This window comes from Melozone crissalis, unplaced genomic scaffold (genome assembly GCF_028551555.1).
Source record: "Melozone crissalis strain CALT ecotype California unplaced genomic scaffold, PUWL_Pcris_2 ptg000005l_1, whole genome shotgun sequence".
Classification (NCBI taxonomy): domain Eukaryota; kingdom Metazoa; phylum Chordata; class Aves; order Passeriformes; family Passerellidae; genus Melozone; species Melozone crissalis.
The window spans coordinates 26396063-26415996 of record NW_026535783.1 but is presented as its reverse complement, the minus strand read 5'-3'; the positions used below and the strand labels follow the sequence as shown (position 1 = coordinate 26415996).

General features: G+C 48.2%; 1 protein-coding gene across 1 annotated transcript in view; it reads left to right on the top strand.

Moving 5' to 3' along the window:
- The first annotated feature begins 3518 nt into the window (after positions 1–3518).
- The window catches only part of CORO2A (coronin 2A), a 55838-nt gene continuing 39422 nt past the window's right edge, over positions 3519–19934 (top strand). The window contains exon 1 of the mRNA XM_054289996.1: positions 3519–3577. The gene's annotated coding sequence lies outside the window, so the exon portion shown is untranslated. The remainder of the gene's footprint in view (positions 3578–19934) is intronic.

Here is a 19934-nt window from a genome sequence, read left to right as displayed (position 1 = left end):
CTTTGGGGTTCGTCTTTAATGTCCAGTGTCCTTTTTAGGTGCCTGTTCCTCAACTCTCATTTGAGTAAGTGCAATATCATTGCTTTGCATAACTTCTGCTTTGTCACCCTTGCAAAGCTAAGCTGGCATACTGTTTGTGTTTTGCATGAGTTTTTTTGTCTACTCCTCCAAGACTATATTGTTCCTTTATTTGATAAGAGTAAAATGTTTTTCTGTTCTACTGTCCTTATCATTTGGGAAAAAAATAGTACTCAGCCCAACATCACAATTCCATGCTGAAAATAATGCCTACATATTTTTCTTTTACAGAGTCATTTTGTTGGTAGAAAAGTATTGTCTATGGGCAGCATTTTGCAGGGATGAAAAGTTCCAAAACAAAATTAAAACCAATTGACATTTTTTTCTGCATCTTCCAATAACATTTTTCAACATCATAAAAGCTATTGCACTTGATGGGAAATGCCAATGCCACAAACTCTGAAAAGGCTTCCAGTTTTGGCACTACCATTAAATCAGTCCCAAGGCTGGTAGGTGTTGTGCCCTCCATGCCACCTGCTCGCATACCTGTGGCACAGTTAGTTTTAGTGAGCTGCATGGGGCTGGAAATAATTACAGTAGGAAAAATAGGTACCAGTGAAGTTTTTGTTAGAGATGAAGCTAACTGGTCATAACTAATTAGCAGCTTCTTCCATGTGTCCAGAGCCATGTCAGGCCCCTTGTCCTCTGCAGGCAGGGGTAAAGCAGAGTTCAGTGCTTGCTGCAGTGTCTCCCCTTCAATGCAGACGTACTGGGCTGTGTGCTGGTATAACTTAGCCTTGAATTAAATATACCTGAGGATATCATATCTGCAAACTGGTCATGCCTTTCCTAGAGTTGCAAGACATATCACCATGCAGAAAGCTAGTTCCCTTCTGTCTCTTCTCATCCACCTCCATGCCAGTCAGGGCCTTGCTCCCAGGGAGCTATGCCCAGCTGGATGAACTGCTTCATCATTGCTGCACAGACACCATGAATGTGGCCATGCTGTGTAGCTCCTGCAATGCAAACCAGCCACAACAGGTGCCAGCTCTGCTCTTCCAGTGGCTTGCCACAGGTTGAGATAGTGCACATGGCTAACAGGAGTGTTGTTCTGTTGCACTGCTGTCAAGCTCCCCTTCATAACCAACTCTGCTGGAGTGGTAGCTTTCCACTTCTCACTATTTTGCATGGGCCAGAAAGAGATGGGTGGGATACCAGCCTGCCTCTCGGCCTGATTTCTGGTACCTAATGGTATGGGATTGCAGAGAGTTACAGAACATGCTGCTCCAACTTCTGCTGCTGGATCTCAACAGAAAGCACAAACATGTTGGTTGCTGGAGGCCCTTTGCACAGCAGAAGTGTTGTGTGGGAGAGCTCTTTCCCAAAAGCCACTTCTGTGGACACAGGCTGTCAGCAGCAGTTGCTCAGCCAGGCTCATGCTCCTGGATGACCTGTTGAGACATCTCAGGGAACACGTCAGAGATTCACCCCAATCACCAAGGACACCCCAGGCCCTGCCATCAAGTTTAAGACTGCAAAGGGGACTGGGGAGCAAAACCATTCACTTTGTCAGCACCTAAAACAGCTCTCAGGAATGGCACTTGCACATGAGTAGCACAGCCAGATGCCTGCAGTGGACAGAGCAGTAGGTGAAAGAAATATTTCTCCCCAAGGACCCTAAACAAAGATGTCTTTGTCTCTCTGTCAGTCCTGCATGCAATCTTCTACAGCTTACTCAGGGTTGGAGCACAACATGTGTTAAAGGAAGCACTGGAAATCATCTGTGCATCAGTACCTGACCTGTCGTACTTCTCCATGGGGAACGTGTGCACACACTGCGAGGATCCTGAGGGCTACCAGAAGTCATCTCAATTCCTGTAGGCATGGCAGCCCAGGACAGCTGCTGCACTGGCAGACACAATTTGTGTCCACAGGAATTCCTTCCAGTGCTCCATCTATGGATATTGCTTCTCCACAGTTGTCTGGTGGTGGATCTGCTGAAGAACCTCAGTCTCCTGGGATGTCCTGGGCTGGCACCTGGTAGCAAAGGATGAAGATCACTCTTGGTGATTGCTGGTTGGTTCTGAAATTCTGCTCAACACCCTTGAAGCATTTTCAGTGGATCTGGTCCTTTCACAGGCATTATTTTTCTTCTCCAAAAGGACTTGAAGTGTGCTGACAGATGTGCTAATGATGATATCATACATGCAGTCTCCTCTTTTACTAGAGTTGGGGTCTGGAGTGAGGAAGTGGATGCTGGGTTGGTGGTTGTGATCTCCCCTTGATGGAATTATCTTTCGGCTAAGGACAGCAGTTCTTACTGTTCCAGCGATTTCAATCCTGCTATGTTGCCTGTTGTTGCTTCGGTTGAGAGTGTTTGAGACATTTTATTGGAAGGGTTCACGAGGCCTCTACCCCTTATTTCTTTGTCTACATCTGTTAAGGTAGATATACAGCTTCTTGATAAATAGTACTTTGCCTTGAGGAGTTAATAATTGGTAACAGCATCCACACTATCATTTGGGCACGTATGCTTTTCTGTTTGCTCACTTACACTGATCTGCAGCATTTCACTTGTGAAGGACACTGACTCTCACAGTCTTGTCCGAGCTGCTAGCTCAGCCCAGAGATGCCTCTGCTACCCAGCGAGTGATGGGACTAAGGTATGTAGATGAGCTATCTGTCTCAGACTCTGATTAATCAGACAGGACCAGAGCAGTGTTAGCTGAGGTGGTGACTTGGCCAAAGAAACCTCTGCTATTTGATCTTGGGTGCTGCTGTCTACTTACCAAGTTCCTTATTCAGGGCACTGAGGAGTTTTGCAGTGCTACCAAGGTACCAGCTGACCCCAAAATATGAGTGTGAGCTCTATGAGAAGCTTTCTAAAGCCATATGCCATCAGTAAAGGGCCTGCAGCTTTGGGCCAGTCTCTCTCCATCTGCCAGGGACTGCTGAGACAGCCAGAGGCTGCCAGCGAAGGCTGGCACATTAAAACTGTTGCAGGTGTGCGTGCAGTGTTCAGGATGTGCGGTACCTGGTGGGCACAGAGAACTCAGAAGCTCTCTGAGCTAATGCAAGGCCTGTGGCATTCACTGCAAGTGACGGCAACGTCCTGATGCTGTCAGGTCGGTCTTGTAAGGAGATCGCAGCCACCTTTCACCATGTGCCTCTGGGCACAGAGTCGGGGACCCACCTGCAGCGGCGATGGTGACGGCGAATGGCACACATCGGATCGGGTGGGATGGCTCCCAAGCCCAAGGTAGCGGTGATGCACCGGAGCTGTGGTTGCGGAGGGGCTCTCCCCGCTCCGGCACCAGGACAAACCCTCGCTGGCCGCGGAAGGCTGCGCCCAGGGGCCGGGCACGGCCGCGGACCTGATCGCCCCGGGCAGGCTCTTGGGAGCTCCACGGGGCCAGCGTCAGCCCCCGGTGCCCGCCGGCACCTCCCGGCTGCGGGGCGCGGCGCGGGGGCGGGCCGGGGCGGGGACCGGGCGGGCCGGGCCGGGCTGGCGCGGCGCGGCTCCCGTGCGCACGTCCAGACCCCCGCGGCCAGCGGCAAGGTACGAGAGCGCGGGTGGTGGTGCGGGGCGTGGGGCCGGGGCAGGCGCGGGCAGGGCCGGCTCGGGCACCTGCCGCAGCCCGGGGCCTGCGGAGCCCGGCGGTGCCGGGGAGCGGGGGGGGACGCGCGCTCTGCCCGCCTTGCGCCGGGGGTGCCGCAGCTCCCTCCGGCCCCACCCCGCTTTGTGAGGAGCTGGGGCAGCCGCCTGCAGCCGCGGGGGCACCCACGGCCGGGGGATGCCCTGTCCGCCCGGCGCCGCGGGCCTCGGGCATCCCCCGTGCTGCGGCGGAGCGGGGCGTTCCCGCCGGCCGGGGCAGCCGGTGCTGGTCGCGCCCTCGGCGGGTAAGAGCAAGGGCTATTCCTGCAGGGATCTGCCGGCGGAGCTTTCTGCGCGGGGTGTGGCGGACTGGCAGCCGGCCCGCGGCGGGAGCCCTCCGACCGGGGGTCTGCAGGCAGCGGTGCGCGGTGCAACAGGGCTTCTTGCCGACCCGGGCCATCCTGGTGCCTGGTAGGAAGGCTGCGCCTGCTGCCAGCCCTGCCGCCGGTGCCACGGTTTGGCATCTGTATAACTTCGCTTATTATTTGTACAGAAGCCTCACCTATGGCTGTGTGTGCGATGAGTTAAATTTGGCCTCTTTCCTGCGAGTTGTGGGGAATTCGGGGGCTTGATGTCAGGGTAGGTCGCATCTTGCACTGAGCGTGACGACAGCCACATCAATGACTCTCTGGCACCGGGATCCCCTGGTCCCACTTCCCCCTGAAGGGGGAACCGGCACTTTGAAGGAGTCTTATTTTCAGGCAGCACAGCTTTGAAGACTGCTTCTTCCGTGGGTCTGGCTTTGATGCCGCAGCTCTGTCAAAGGCCAAGACAGGCTGTTGCAAAGGGATGTGTAACAGACAGCACTTTGCAGACCTATGGCCTGATGAGGCCAGCTATGTGCGGTGTCTGAACACATTGTTCACTTTGCAGGGAGGGGTGCCCTCCTTGTCATGCTCTGGAGCATCCTGTCTGTTCCTGATTTCCATGCCACCCTGCCCCAGCCCCAGACCTTTTTATTTATACTTTCTAAGAAGACGCTGTGTTCCATCCCTTGTGAAGGGTATTTACCTGGACAGGCTTTACCTCTTTTGGCCCCTTGGGTGCTCAAGGGAAGTGATTTCTGCTGAGGATTCAGGGAACATTTGGGAGAAGGTTGGCTGATGGTTGCCTTTAAGCTTCTCCAGTGCAGGCTCCCCAGTGGGTTAACAAAGGAGCAGCCTGTGTAGCCCTGCTGTTCCCTTTGTTCTTCCTCTGGCTGTGCCCTCTTTGGAGAGCTCTGATCTCTCCTGATTTGATCAGAGATAGGGAGTGACTGATGGAGACACGAGGGAGTTCATATTTTGGTTGTAAGCATTTCAGGAAACTCTAGGGCATTGGGAGGCAGAATAGGGGAGGGATGGTTGCTTCTTAGAGACAGGAAAAAAAGATGTGTTTTCATCTGTGCTGCTGTTATTTGGTGAATTAGCATTATGACATCTATTGTTATAGCTTCAATGAGCTGTGTTTCAAATTCATACAATCTGTCTGTAGCAAAAAATCACTGCCCGTTATCTCAGTAGAGCTGCCTTAGACAGGAAATGTGAGACCCAGGTACTGGACAAAGAGCCACACAATTCTGCTGCCTGCACCCCAACTCTGCCCTAAGTTCCTCCTGGCTCCTCTTCCTCTGAGGCAAAGCACCTGAGCTTGAGTGTGCCTGTTTTTGCAAGTCCAGGGGTGAGGGAGACCACTGTCCCCTGCCTGACCAGCAGCACTGATCACCTCCATCCCGTTCATCCATCTGGCTGCTGGCTGTGTCTGTGCAGCAGGTGGATTTCCTGGTGGCAGGTCAGGGTATCTCCAGATGTTGTATATTTCTCATTCTCCTTTTCTGCCTGGGCAATTACTGCCTGTCTTTCAAGTATGCTGGTTTGTTCCCTCTGAGGAAATTTCCCGCTCTGCAAATGCCAGTAATGGATAATAGTTTCACGTTTCTGTATCCGCTGCATTTGTTAGTAGCTGGATAATGAGTGGATTTTCAGTTGCCTAAGTCTGTGAGTCTCTTTCTAGGTGTGTTGGTACCGGGCAGGTTGCTGTATATGGGACAGGTTTATGGTGCTTCTGCAAGGGGAAGTTCTCTCTTGCCTGTGGGCTGCCTGGACTGCCAGATGCCTAAATGTGGTGTGAGCTGGGTTTTGGGGATGAATAGCTGAGTACAGAGCAGGTCCCTGTGCTGTAAGCGTCAGGTGCCCAAGCACTCACTGTTACAGAGGCTTAGGGAGAGAACTGAAAGCTTTGGCATATCCCAGAAAAAAAAAAAGTTGATTCTTTGAGTGACAGACGATTGCCTTGGGACAGGCTAAGCTGTATTTTATGCATGACCTTGCAGACTCCTCATAATTTGTGGTCAGTTTACTTTTTTGTATTCGTTGATCCACAGTGGCTGCATAGCATGAAGTCTTCATGCTACCTTGTTGTGTTCTGATTTCCCCAGGCAGGGATTTTGATGGGAAAACTACTGGGGAATGGGCTGTGACAGGGTATGACAGAGACTCAGTGAGGAAACAGTGTGGAGGGAAACTGTGCCGGATCATTTCCCCACCATCCACTCTTGACTGGTTCAAGGGGACTCAGCTGGTCCTTAACAGCCACACCCTGTTCTCCACTCTCATAGGAAAAGTTTGTTTGAAGTGTTTGCTTCAACAAAAGAGCCCCACAAAATGCCAGCACCTTATCTGAATGTTCCTGACTCCCAGTTATAAACACCAGTGTTCTTACAGCTGGCCAGTGGGCTGTCTGGGTGGTTGCTGGTGGTTGCTACTAAACTGCTGCTCGGAGCCAAGGGCATCCCTGGTGAGGCTGGACAGCAGCTGTGCTTTCAAAGAGCTGTCTGGCCACCTCTTGATGCACAGCAGGAGCACAGACGGTCTGGTCTCTTGCTCCCGTGGCAAGAAGGCACTGGAGTGGTGGTGTGGTGAGGTGTTTCCCATGTAGTCATTCCGTGGCTTCCCGTAAGTGCATGCTGTAAAGCTGCTCTGGCTGCCGAGCTGACTGAGGCAAGCAGCCTGCAGCGCACTGCAATTATGCTGACGTGCCTCCTGCCTCTCCTCAGAAGAAACAGGAAAGACCTTTACATCATCCAGGAGACTGTATTGGCTGAGAGATTTTGATCCTCACAGGGTTATACTGGCTTGTAAGTAGAAGCTAGACTGGCCTAGTATTTCCAGGGATTTCCCCTCTGTGGTATTACAGGCTTGCCAGCAATTCCCCATTTTGAAAATACACCCTGCAGGGCTCTATTAGTGTAATGCTGATGCTTACTATTTCTAAAGCACTTTGAAATTCACAAATAGGACTTTCTGGCCCTCAGCCAAGCAAAATCCTTTCTAAAGCTTGGAGACATGCTGCTGCCAAGAGTAGGACCAATGATAGTGTGCAGCTCCAAGCCCTGTTCTCTCTTCCCTTGTTGACCTGCTCTGCTTCACATAGTTTCAGATTTTCCAGTGCCCAAAGTTTGGTGCCTCTCTCGCTCTTTCTTCTTCATCCTTCAGGGCTCTGGTTTGTTGAAGTGTTTCCTTCCAGTCTGGTGAACAGCCTGCTCTTTATCTCTGTGCCAAGAAACATGGACCTACCTGCAGAGAGGAGGTTGCAACTGATGACTCTGCACTGCCTCTCTCCCTCTGTGGGACAAAGTCACCTAGGAAAATGATAAGGAAGACAGAGCAGAAGAAAATCCCAGCAGCTGTGGTATTTTTATAGCTGAGATTAAGACAAAGTTCATGAAAGCTGATAAGATAGCAACCAGGAAAGCAACAGAGGCCAAACTCCATCTTGTTCTTCCTCCTGTTGTTCTGGGAGTTGTGCTTAAACAGGAGAGGAGACAATGCTTGGGGGAGAGCTCCTCCCAGAAAAAGGTGACTGGGCAAGGCTGTCCATGTCAGGGTTGCATTAATAGAGGAAATATGATCCTCATGACTTGAGGATCTTGTACATAAAGTTGAGTAGGGACAGTCAGAAAAAAAAGTGCGGGGAGGGGCCAAGGCAAATACTGGGTTTACTCCTAAGAGCCAAAATTAATCAGTCATTGCTCTACAAATACCATGATTTAAACTTGCCTTCCAGAGCAAATGTTAAAAGGGCTGAATTCCTCCTTGGGAGACTTTTAAATCTCTGGATCCCCTCCCAGGTTTTCTGAGAATCAGTGGTAGGGTGCATGAGAAGTGCTTTTTTCTCAGATGTGGCTCACTCTGTGGGCTGGGACATGGACTGATACAGCAGGTGAACAAGAACACGTGCAAGCACAGGTCAGGGAGCAGCAGATCTCTCCCTGTACTGTCTGTCCTACTCCAGCCTCACCTGGATCTTGTTTGGCCATGGAGTGTTAGCATGTAGGTCCTGCCAAACGACCCCTGAAGGGCTGCCCCTGAATGGCCCCCAGTGTCACACCATTGATCTGATCACATTATTGATACTGAGTCCTGTAGCACCACAGCTACCCTGTCAGGTATCTATCTGTGCAGTTTTACTTTCTGGGCTGCAGCAAATTTGACTCTGCCAGTGCTGTTCAGCTCTCAGCCACCTTTCACATGGTTACATTGAGGTTATTTCTAACCAGTTATTTAAAGGAGTGTTTCACAGTGTTTTCCCTAAGCAAGAATACACAAATCTTGAAAAATGTAAACCATATTGCCTTAGAAAAGCATAGCTACCATTTTGCCTGAATTGCTGGCAGAGTTGTAGTGCTCGTTTCTAGGAAGCCTAACACTGATGTTTTTAGGAACACCACCTGTAACGTGAATGATGCCAGGAAGGACCAATCTTCCTTGTCACCCTTGGTTTCTTCTAGTCTATCTGCTCTGTAAAAGGAGCCTGTGCTGGCAACAAAATTGCAGGGTAATAGGCACAGAGAATCCAGACAGCTCTTTAATTGCAAGAGACAAGGAGAAGTAGTCAAAGATTGTCTTGCTAACATCTACTTAAATGTAATTAGTTCACATTATTTTTCTCTGCCATTTTCTCTAATTTAATTTGAATACCAAAATGCACACGTAGAGGAACAAAAACAAAATCAGAATAGCATTGCTCCAAGTTCCTGCTCTTGTAATGTTCAGTTTCTTTACATGAGAGGCTCTTTTCCTTGCAGTCAGGGAGGATCAGAGTCTGTCTTCTGACCCCTCCTGCCTGTGGTCATGGCTGTTTCCCTTTGAATTTGCAAAAGGTCTTTATGTCAGCAACTGATGCTTGAGTCTTAATTGAAAAGATTGATTTTGCTAATGATAGCCTGGCATCTGACATGTTCCATGGAAATCAATTGGAATTCAGTGTCTCACAGTTTTAAAAATCATGGTATTTAACGGGTTAATAGGGATTGAAGGGTTTGACTTTACAGCCTCTTGCATCTATTTGAAGCTAATTTTCCTGTCATACATTAATCTTCTTGTGCAGTAGTTCTGGGTGTGATGCATCCTCCCAGGCAACACAAGTCTTGGAGCAGAAAAACCCAACCCTTCTATGAGATTTTATAGGTAAAAGCTCAAGTGGAAAGTTGATGGTTTTGTCACTCTTGGTCTCCAGGTTGTATTTTGGTGATCTCTTGGTTTCTGTGGAATCGAAAAGATCAAAAATCGCTTCTGTCTTTATAGATAATGGATTCTTCAATTGGGCTGACAAACCACAATGAAAGCCAGTAGCTGGAAGCAGAAGTTATTACTTGGCAAAATAATAAGGCAGTTGTGTTTTTAGCAGCAAAGAGGAGGAATCGTGGGAAGAGCTTCCCAGGATGATGCATAGCTAGAAACTTGAACAGGATGATCACCTAAATAGTGTCACTCAGTGCAGATAGCAGTGTTCTCTTGAAGTAGGTGACATCTCTCAGTCTGCCATTAACCAAACAGCAGCTACCTGCCCTCCTGCAGGACTTTCTGTTCTCCAGCTAGTCACCACTAGAGCATCTCATCTCACAGAGGAGACCATACATGTCTCCTCTCCAAGCTCTCAGCATGTTCTGCTGGCTTTGCCTTTAGGGTCCCAAGGTGGTATTCTTGTTCCCTAACACAACAGCTGACTTTCTCTCCTGAGTAAGGTTTTATGGTTGTTGGAGGGAGGACAGTTTGAAGGCAGGAGTCCTCTGAGCCAGTTTGAACATTGACTGTAAGTGGAGAAGGACACGTCACTGGCTGTGTTGACTTGTGGCCTGGACAGGGTGGGGTAGGTGACTCATCCTCATGGAGGCAGAGCACTGTGTAGGACCAGTACCTGCTTTTGTGACTGGCGTGTAATGACTGACTGAGTTCACAATTATCCAGACAGGGGCTTAGCAGGATGGTTTTCTTGGCTTTAGTACCCCCACCTCTGGAGATTTTCAGAATTCACATGAATGGGGCTGTGAAAAGCCTGGCTTGACTTAAAGGCTAATCCTATTTTGACTGGAAGTTTGTGCTGTGGACCATCCGAGGTCCCTCCCAGTCCAAATTTGCCTGTGATTTGGTCATGATACTAGAAGCAAAAACCTGATGATGATATTAGAAGTTTCCGTAAGTAAAAGCAAGTAAACCCACAGCTAAAATCCACCTAGAAAGTCTGTCTTGGTCCTTGTGTTCCATGTTTCTTTTCCAATGTTCATGATGCATGTTGAACTCAGATGAGTGGTTAAGAATTCCTAACTTTCTCTGCAGCACACATATCTGCTTTATAGGTTGATGCGCTGAATTAAGAAAAAATATCAAAGGATATCCTTTAGTATATTTTGGTCATCCTTGAGGTTTAAAAGATCCTATTTCACTAAAGATATCCTGCTCTTAACCTGGGGAATCTCTTTGTTTTGAGACCTTTGATTTGGTGTTCATTTGTCTGTGGGCTGTTACTAGAGTAGGGCTTCTTAAGCCGGATAGAGAAAATGCATTTAATGTGTAAAGAGGGAACTGAAGTGACAATTTCTCTACCTCCTCTTTCTCTCAATTTTGAGAAACTAGTCATTATTTTATGTATGGTTTTGTATATTTCTGAAGAGTTTTACAATGTCTTACCTGTACTTCCTTCCCTGACATGACTTGCAACATGAACTTCTCTATGACTTCATGGCAGCTTACCTTACATATATAAAAAAATTAGCAGCATTTGTGCTCTTATTTCTGCCTGTCTTGCAGTCAAACTCAGTTGTGTGAGTTTGGAAGATTAATGGCACTAGAAGTGTTTCACACACCTTTTGTTGTTGCGGGGCTCTGCTTCCACTGGTGCCACTGGCCACTACCAGTACAGGCAGATGACCACACAGTGGTTTTAGTCCATCAGTCTGGAAATCTGCAAGTGTCTTCAACTCCTGCAGAAAAGCAAAACTTCCTCAGGAAATCCAGTTTTTTGTTTTGAGCTGTTTCCAAACTAACCCTTTTTAAACGTTCATATCTACCTGTGTCATTACCTGCTGTCCGTCCTGCCCCTGGAGTTCCCTGGCATGACAGTGCCATGCAGGGCAGGTAGCACTCACCTGCAGTCCCTGAGCCTGCTCAGGGAGCCCTCTGTGGGACTCATCCCACTTGCTGTCCTCCCTGGCTAAACTAGGAGCACAGTGCTGACTCTCCACTGGCTCTGACCAGTCTTCAGAAGTTTCCTGGAGCCTGAAGGCTATCTGGTACTGGAAAGACCCAGATACTAATGTAATTTCATGAACACATATAAAATATCCACAGAAAACTGCATATGCAGATAGCTGTGGTGAAGCCCTGTGTGCCCTACCCAGTGCTTTATTTCTCACTTTTCTTACACAGACAGACTTTGTTTTTGCTGCCTAAGGCATGGAAAGAGCATCCCAAGCTGCCTGGCCTGCATTATGTCAGGAATTCAGAATTCTCCTTTAATTCACGGCCAGATTTTAAGGACTGTGCTACCTTTCTGGGTTTTCTTTAATTTTTTTTTTCTCTTTCGTACTGCACTGATTTAAAGAAAACCCCAAAACGGTCTGGATACAACTATAATACAACTTGGTCTTCGATGCCTTGTGCCAAACTAGCTTCATGCAGCTCACTGAGGACCTGGTAATGCAAAATGGAATGCAGAGGAGGATAACTGTTTAGCTTGGAAAAGGTATGTCTGAAAAGGGATATGACATACAGGTTTTCACACATGGTAGTATGATGGGATGGAGAGTTCAGATAGGGAGTGCTTGTTCCTCTGTTTATCATTGCCCAGGAACTACAGGATACAGATAAACAGTGGAACGCATTGACACAGGATGTTGGGGATGTGGTTCAAGAAAAGCCATTAGATGAATCTGCAGGCGGAAAATCCATTAGGGCTGGCTAAACAGACAGATAAGCCTTTGGCTCAAAAAGTCAGTGAGGCACAGATGCCCAGAGCTGACTCAAAGGCATAGAAAAGATCAGTTTGTCAGCGTGGATATCAGCTATGCTGGGGAAATAGGCTGGCATAGAAAGCAGCAGTGGTAGAAGGAGAGAGAGCCTGTAGCAGGGAGGTCTGCTGGGATGTGGAGGCGCTTCCAGAGGTGCTCCTGGCTGGAAGGGTTGAAGTGAAGGCTGGTGCGTTGGGACAAAGCTGGAAGATGATCAGAACTCATCCTGGTGGAGATACATAAAGGGGCGAATGAGACTGGAGGAGAGCAGTGGTGCTGAATCAAATCATCAGAGATTGAGGAGCACCTAAAAGAAATATAAGAGTGCAGTACTTGGGGGAGAGCAGGTAAAGAAAATAGTCTATATGGAGACAGGTAAGGCTGAAGGTCAAACAGAGAGGGATGTCTGTGTGCAGTGACTCACCTATATGCTAACTGTAACATCTATAGTTCAAGAAAAGCAGATCTGGAGAGTGAAAGAGGTGATACCAGTACTTTTTAAATCCACAGGTATTCTGGATGTTTTAGTTTGACTCAGCTGGTTCCACAGCAGATGGAGAATACTGTGTCCTGATCCTGGAATGGTTTTAATTTCAGCTGGGGGGGATCCTGTCTGCATGTTCCAAGATGGCTTTGCAATGCAAACTGGAGTGCAATGAATGGCAGCAATAAAGAGATTGGCTCCAAACCCATGCTCTAAGTCTGAACCAAACAATGCTTTTGTACTTGCACTGATGGAATAGTTTCGGAGTGATGGCAGTGATTTCCAGAAACTGTATATTTGCCAAGCCCAGCAGGTGAATGAATTGGCACAGAATCTCTTTTCCCTTGCAGGGAAAGCATGGGTAGTCTTCCCACTTAGTCAGCATCAATCAAAGCCAGACTAAAAACCAAAAAGCAAAACTCAACCTGCTACTGATGCTCTAAATGATGAATTTTAAAATTTATGATGTATAGGGTACCATACTCACAGTGGGTGACATCAAACTGGAGAACTGTCCCTAGTGAGCTTCCACAGGGCTCCATCCTTGGCCCTTTAACATCTTTGTTAACAACTTGGGTGCAGGACTGAAAGGGATACTAAGCAAGTTTGCCAATGACACTAAATTGCAGGAACTGTTGACTCCCTTGAGGACCGAGAGGCCCTGTGGAGAAACTCTGATAAAATAGAGTGCTGGGCAACCACCAACAATGTGAAGTTTAACAAGGGGAAGTGCTGGATTGTGCACTTGGGGCAGCGCTGGAAGTGTGTATAGACTGGGAAGCAAGAGACTGGAGCACAGCTCCATGGAATGGGAGCTGGGGGTCCTGGTTCATGTCAAGTTGAACGTGAGCCAGCAGTGCCCTGGCAGGCAGGAGAGTCACCCGTGTGCTGGGGTGCATCAGGCACAGCATCACAGCCAGGCAAGGGAGGGGACTGTCCTGCTCTGCTCTGGGGCAGCCTCACCTCCAGTGCTGGGGGCAGTTCTGGGTGATAAAAGACATTGAGCTGTTAGAGAGTGTCCAGAGGAGGCCAGCGAAGATGGTGAAGGGCCTGAGGGTGAGGCCATATGGGGAGCAGCTGAGGTCACTTGTTCTGTTCAGCCTGGAGGAGACTGAGGGGAGACCTCACTGCAGTTACACCTTCCGTGTGAGGGGAAGAGGAGGGACAGACACTGATATCTACACTCTTGTGGCCAGTGACAGGACTTGAGAAAAAGGCCTGAAACTGATTTAGGGAATGTTTGGGCTGGATATCAGGAAAAGGTTCTTCACCCTGAGGGTGGTGGGAACTGGAACAGGCTCCCCAGGGAAGTGATTACAGCACTGTGTAAGACCCCTTGGGGCCCCCTGTGTGGAAGACTCCTAATAAAAAGTTCTATACCAGGAGTAAGAGATGAATGAGACTTTTTTGGTCTTCAGGTTGCTGTTTATTTTTATCTTATCAGAAGTTCTGCACACCATCTACATCAGACCTAGCACACATGGAGAAGACAGCAAAAAAGGTCACAAGATGTACAGTTTCAAGGTCTTTTAAAACTGTTTTATCCAATTAACCCTTAAAACATACTTTATTTCTACTTATCTACCAATAACTAATTATATATCTGCCACACAACATCTGCATTGTGGATCTCCCCAACACAGCAGAAAATGGAGTAGATGAAGAAGAAGGAATCAGTCAAAATCCAAAATTCTCCATTTGTTCTTCTGTTTACCTCCTTCTGTCTACTAAAAACCTAAATTTTTCCCCCTGTGATAAACTATACTATTATCTATTTCACACACTTGCAGATTCCAATTAATCCCAAAGTCTTGGAAGCCCTCTCCATTGAAGAAGGTTAAAAGCAGTATTTTCCCGGGAATCAGGACTTGTCAGGGCAGGCAGGAAAATAATCCCCATGCCCTGGGTTCCAACACAGCACCAAGCCTGACAGAGTTCAAGAACTCTGTCAAGAAGTGTTTGGACAATGCTCTCACATGGAGTAACTCCTGGGAATATCCTGTGCAGGGAGAGGAGTTGTATTTCAATAATCTGGATGGGTCCCTTCCAACTCAGCATATTCTATGATTCTATGATGTGGTGGAAGAAAGCATTGGCTGTTGTGCCTGTCACACCTGCCTTTGCCATTCTCTTCCTGGCTTCATGTAAAAGTGGCACCTGCTGTTAAAGAGAGTGTGTTAGAAGTTTTCTGGAGAACAGACAGATATCAATTCTGATTTAATTAGCCACTCAAAGAGAAAGGCCTCAACTTGAATTATAATTCCACAGGCACTGCATGGGTGTGGGAGAATTTCCCATGCTTCTCTTCTGTGTGGTCCCCTCACTATTTTTTTGTATGAGATGATGCTGTAAGGCAGGTGAATGAATTCTGCAGCTATGGGTTTCAGAGAATACCTCTGATACTGCCTGCTGCCTTTCAAGGAACAAAGTCCTGCTGTCATTGCCCTCAGAAGGACAGGGACCATTTCCCTCTAATTCTGGCTCACGTCTGAGAAACTCTCAGCTGGTTTTTCTCTGTTCTATGGTAGTAGGTATGTGTGTCCTTTGCTGCCAAACCCATTTGCTAACAGAAAGATACAACTTCTGGGGGGGCAGTTAGAGAGCCAGTGTAATGAGCAGACCAAGACAGCAAGCTGCAGCTGGAGGGAAGTAGGTCAGACATTAGAGAAAACTTCATCCCCAGCAGGGCAGTGGGACCAGGCAGGTGGAGGCCATCATCCTTAGGGATTTCGAAGGCTCCACATCTATCCTGACTTAGAGCTATGGATAGGTTGACTGTGAGGCTTAACTGGAGACCAGAGAGGTGGGGTCTCCCACACTGTGCCCTTGCAAGGCTGTGCTTTCCTTCCCAGACAAATAGGAGCCCGGTTAGTGCCCCCCCAGCTCTTCAGCAGTTTTCATTTCCCCAGGCAGCTTCAGAGATGAGATACAGACTTGGTGTCACTGGCCAGGACCTCATCACATTCAAGCCTGTGTACACAGCTCCAGCCATGGGGGAGTGCAGTGACATGACATCACATTAGATGTAAGGGCTGTATATTGAGACATTCAAGTGAAGTGTGTAACCTCCAAACCTCGACAGAACTCAGGAGAAACATCTGCACTGGGCGCATTTCCATTGTCTCACCATCCTGCTGGGCATTCAGGTTTTCTCATGTATCTGTGTTCTGGTGGCTGCCACAACTGCTCAGGTAGGCGGAAGAGGTTTGAGAGGAAATCTGGCTATCCCAGTGGATTCCACTTGGACTCCTGTGGGCAAGTAACCAAGATATTGGGACTCTCTGGAGGTGAACAATCTTGAACCTGTGAACCTTTGCTGAAAGGAAAGCCTTCTGTACAGTAGCCTTTAGAAAAGACACCCTCTGCCAGATGTCTGCAGGCCTCACAATAAAGACAGGTGGACCAGGTGTCCTTGTCTTCCCAAAGAACATAGCAGGTTACTGAGACCCAGCTGCATCATTTTGATGGAGAGCTGAACTTTGGTTTCTGAAACCCAGAAGCCAGCTTGGCCTTGGATAGCAGGGAACTTCTTTTTGAGAAACAGGAGAGTGAAAGCCTGGTGTTCTGGTTTCAGGAGAAACTGCTGAGCTTTGGAGAATGTCTGATGACGAGTTTTTCAAGGTTCTCTTTCTGACAAGAAACGTGGCAACGTCCCTGAAAGTTCGTAACTTACTTGTTAAGCTGAGTTTCTGCGGGTGGGGGGGTCAAAGAGGCTTCCAGTTTTTATTGTTCTTTGAACCAAGATTGTTTTATTTGCTTTCCTTTTCTAATGAAGCGGGATCTTGCCAGCATATAAAAGGTCTCTAAGGTGGAATTTGCCCTCTTGTTGAATTCAGAAGCACATTAGTACTCACAAGGAAGTTGATAAGCAATAATATTTTCTCTGCTGCCCAGGTAACCAGCAAAGTGAAAGAGGGTATTGTCTCTGGAGAATGCAGGCAAGTTAGCTTTATCTTTCTGTACACAGGCTATCTTGGAAGGCTAGAGGTGAATCAGAGGAAGGCGGGTCTTACCATCCAAAGAGGCTGGCATTGCCCCATCCTTTGCTTCAGTAATACTGCCTCCTGCCCTTCCTGGGAGCTCTGATAAGCCTAATGAAACTGAGCTGAGGTTGGGGTTGTTTTGGGTTTTGCTAGTCTCCACACTCCCCTGATCCACTATGGTATCTTGTAAGGGCCATGTTGACTGAAGGCACTCATGTCCTCAACTCACCATGTTTCTTTCTGTCAGAACTTGCAGATTATGGCACCACAAGAGGCAGAAAAGTGAGTGGAGAAAGGACAGGTTGAAAAGGGAGTGGTGAAAGGACAGGTTGAACTGCCAAAAAAGGTGTTACCACTAAGTGTGGAATCATTCCTGGATTATTCTCCTGTGCCTCCTGGGATGTACAAATTGACTTTGCACTGACTGAGCACTAGTGTGTTCACACACAGTGAAGGGTGGTCTGTATGCTTCAGCTTGATTTATAGCTGACATTAGCTGAGAAATATTAATAAAGAAACTTCTCCTGTGACTGGGGGTGATTCATGAGCGAGCGGTGTGAACCTTCAAGAAGCAGAGCTCCAGGTGCTGTTGGCAGTGGAGTAAGAATGATGGTGCCTCAGGCTCCCTTGCTCCAGGGTGAACCACTTTGGTTGCTTGTGGGAAGAATGATGCTTGCCAGGCCACTGCAGGGAAGTCCAGTGTCTGGCAGCAGACCCTCCATGGGCACTTCCCAGCTCCTGGGCTTTCTAAGCAGACTGGAGGCTCCAGACTGCCTTATGCCTATAACGAAGGTAAAACCAGCCCCCTATGAAATTTAATAAAGATAAAAGTCAGTTTCTGCCCCTGATGTGCAGCCTCTCCCTGCAGTGAAGGGAGCAGCTCTTGTGAAGGCTGTGGGGGTCCTGGTGGCCAGCAAGTTTGACCAGAGTCATCTGGGTAACTCTGCAGGGCACCTGCAGCCTGAGCTTCTCCACAAGACTCCAAATAGGCACATTTTCCAAGGAGGCCAATGGGATCTCCATCCTCATCAGTCTTTCAAACTCGGCTGGACAGTCTAAGGAACCTGACCTCCCTTTGTAGGGAACTTTGCTGTGGGCTGAGGACAGAACTGACTCAGGATTTCCAGGAGTGCCTTCTGGCCTGATGTTTTCATGTGGTTCTGTGATTTAGTGTTGTAATTTCTCTTTGCTTCTCTCATGTGTCCCAGGGAAGCTCAAGTACACATTTGGCGTCAAGATTGGAAGTGATCACAGCAGTAAAATAAAGAACAGGTGACAATTCAGCCAGTACTTCATGATGTGCACTTCAAAGTGTTCTAGGGGGTTCTACCCAAAATATAGTCTTGGATTCCTCACCAGATCAGGTGACAGGAGAGCTTGAGCCTCTTCAGAGCTGCCTGAGACTGTGGTCTCTGCTGGTTTTTCTCTTTGCTCTCTTCGCTGCTCCTCACCATCATTGCTGACTGTGCTGAGTTAAAAATAACCTGGCTGAGCTATTTTTATAAGGAACATGTACTCCCTTGTCCATCTCCCTGGTTTGCCAGCATTGCAGAAGAGCACAGAAGTACCAGGCAGTGGGGACGTGGCAGTAGCATGGACAGGTGTCACCAGGAGGGCGTTATTATGCTGGATGCCATGTGGTGTTGCTGCCTGCCTTGGGGAGTGCACTGTGGTTTAAACCTCTGTCTGAACACAAGTGTAGCTGGAAAACTCATCAAAGAAGGCCATGGGAGCTTTGCTGTCTCAGCCTTGTCTGGTGAAGAGTGGTCTGGTTTCACTCACTCCTGGCAGCCCTTGCCTGCCTGTGGACATATGTGCTTAAAGTTATTTTGAGGGTCACAACACTTGGTGTATCTTCTAAAGTAAAAAAATTTGCATGATGTGCATTTTGCCAAGCTTGGGACCTTGGCATGAATTTGGCCCTAGCTGGGCAGCCTTGGGCTCCATCATTAGAAGGATGCTCTGAGACAAAAAGTGTGGTACCAGCTGGTGATGATGTTTGCAGGGTGCATGGCTGCAGTGGGTTTCTGGAGTCTTCCTATTCAGTACAGGGTGAGTCTCTATACAATGTTTGTCTTCCCTGGCCTAAGCCAATAACTGGGGGATGCAAAAGTACTGAAATACCCTTTTGCTTATGGTCTGAGCAGAAGATGCCTGTGTCAGTGGCAGAGCCACTGTCTCACGTCTCCTTGAGGCTATGTCCATGTGGCACTACTGCCAGCATGGGGGAAGGGCTGATATGACTCCTGCAAGGATTCCCATGAGACCTCAAGTCCTGCCCTGGCCACTGTGCACCAAAAATAAAGGGACAAGAGGAGCTGCTGTGCACTCTCAGAGAAATTCCCGTTTTGTGGAGGAAATCAACCCGTTATTTCAGTTTTGAGTGACTCCTTCACCTTCCTACTTCACGTCCTCTCTACTTGTGCAATGCTTATTCTAGAGCTGTTTGTTTTCCACCACCAGCTTACCAGGGCACCATATTTAAGTATCTGTGCCATGCTGGAGAGCTGCAAATACATTGGAGTGTTTTTTAGAGCTGGGTTTTCTGATAACAGACAACATCTCTAGAATATGTTGTTCTTTGAGATCTTGCTTGCTGCTGTGACTTTGTTCCCCACCACTTCCGTGGATCCGGGTCCATGTGCACTGGTGGCATGCCCTTCCTCCGGTAGCCAGTAGCCTGCATGATGTGCTCTGCCTGCAGTGACAGAAGCAGTTCCCACAACTCCTGGTGGGTTTCCCAGGAGAAGGGACCTTCGTGGCTCTGCAGAGGAGCAATACTCAAACCAGCATTGGTGATGGACATGAACAAAGTGTCCCTTTTCATCAACTGTTCTGCTTCTGAAAATACAGATTGGAACATCTGACTGATGCTTGGTTTGGTGAAGGCTCTTTGCCCATGCTTCATTATGAGGCTGTTTTATAGTGAAGGAGAGGGATGTGGTGTGTATGCTGTGTGTCTGGGGAGGCCAGCATGTGCCTCTTGGGAAGGGCTGGCTGCAGCCTCTGAGCTGCTTTTGGGAAGAGACACGTGTCTATTTCTGAAAGCCGACTGAAACCTTAATCTGAGCTCCCTTAATCTGAGCCCGGGAACGGTGGGTGTGGATCCTTATGGAACAAAAGACAAAGAAAGGCAATTGATAAAATCGAGGCCCATCGCTGGATGGCTGATTTAAAAGGCTGGTTCCCAGCTGGCCAATTTAAAAGCTTCCAGCTTTGGTCGCAGATAGGGTTGTTTTTCCAAGGATATGCCTCTGAGCAGCTGTAAAAAGGTCCCGCTGCCTGATAGAAAGGCGTGCTGAAAGGTTTTTATTTGCTACTGTGGATTGATTGGAGTACAGATGCTCTGGAAGACGTGCTGCATTATTCATGTGGTAGATACCGTTGCTAAAAGCTAATGTACAGCCTGGAGGCTGTGAGGAGTGGTACGGTCCTTTGTGTGGTTTTGTTGATTCACTAGAGAGCCTGGACTGCTCTTAAGCTCTTTTCTTTGAGTACTGAGATTGATAAAGCAAATCGAGGAATGTG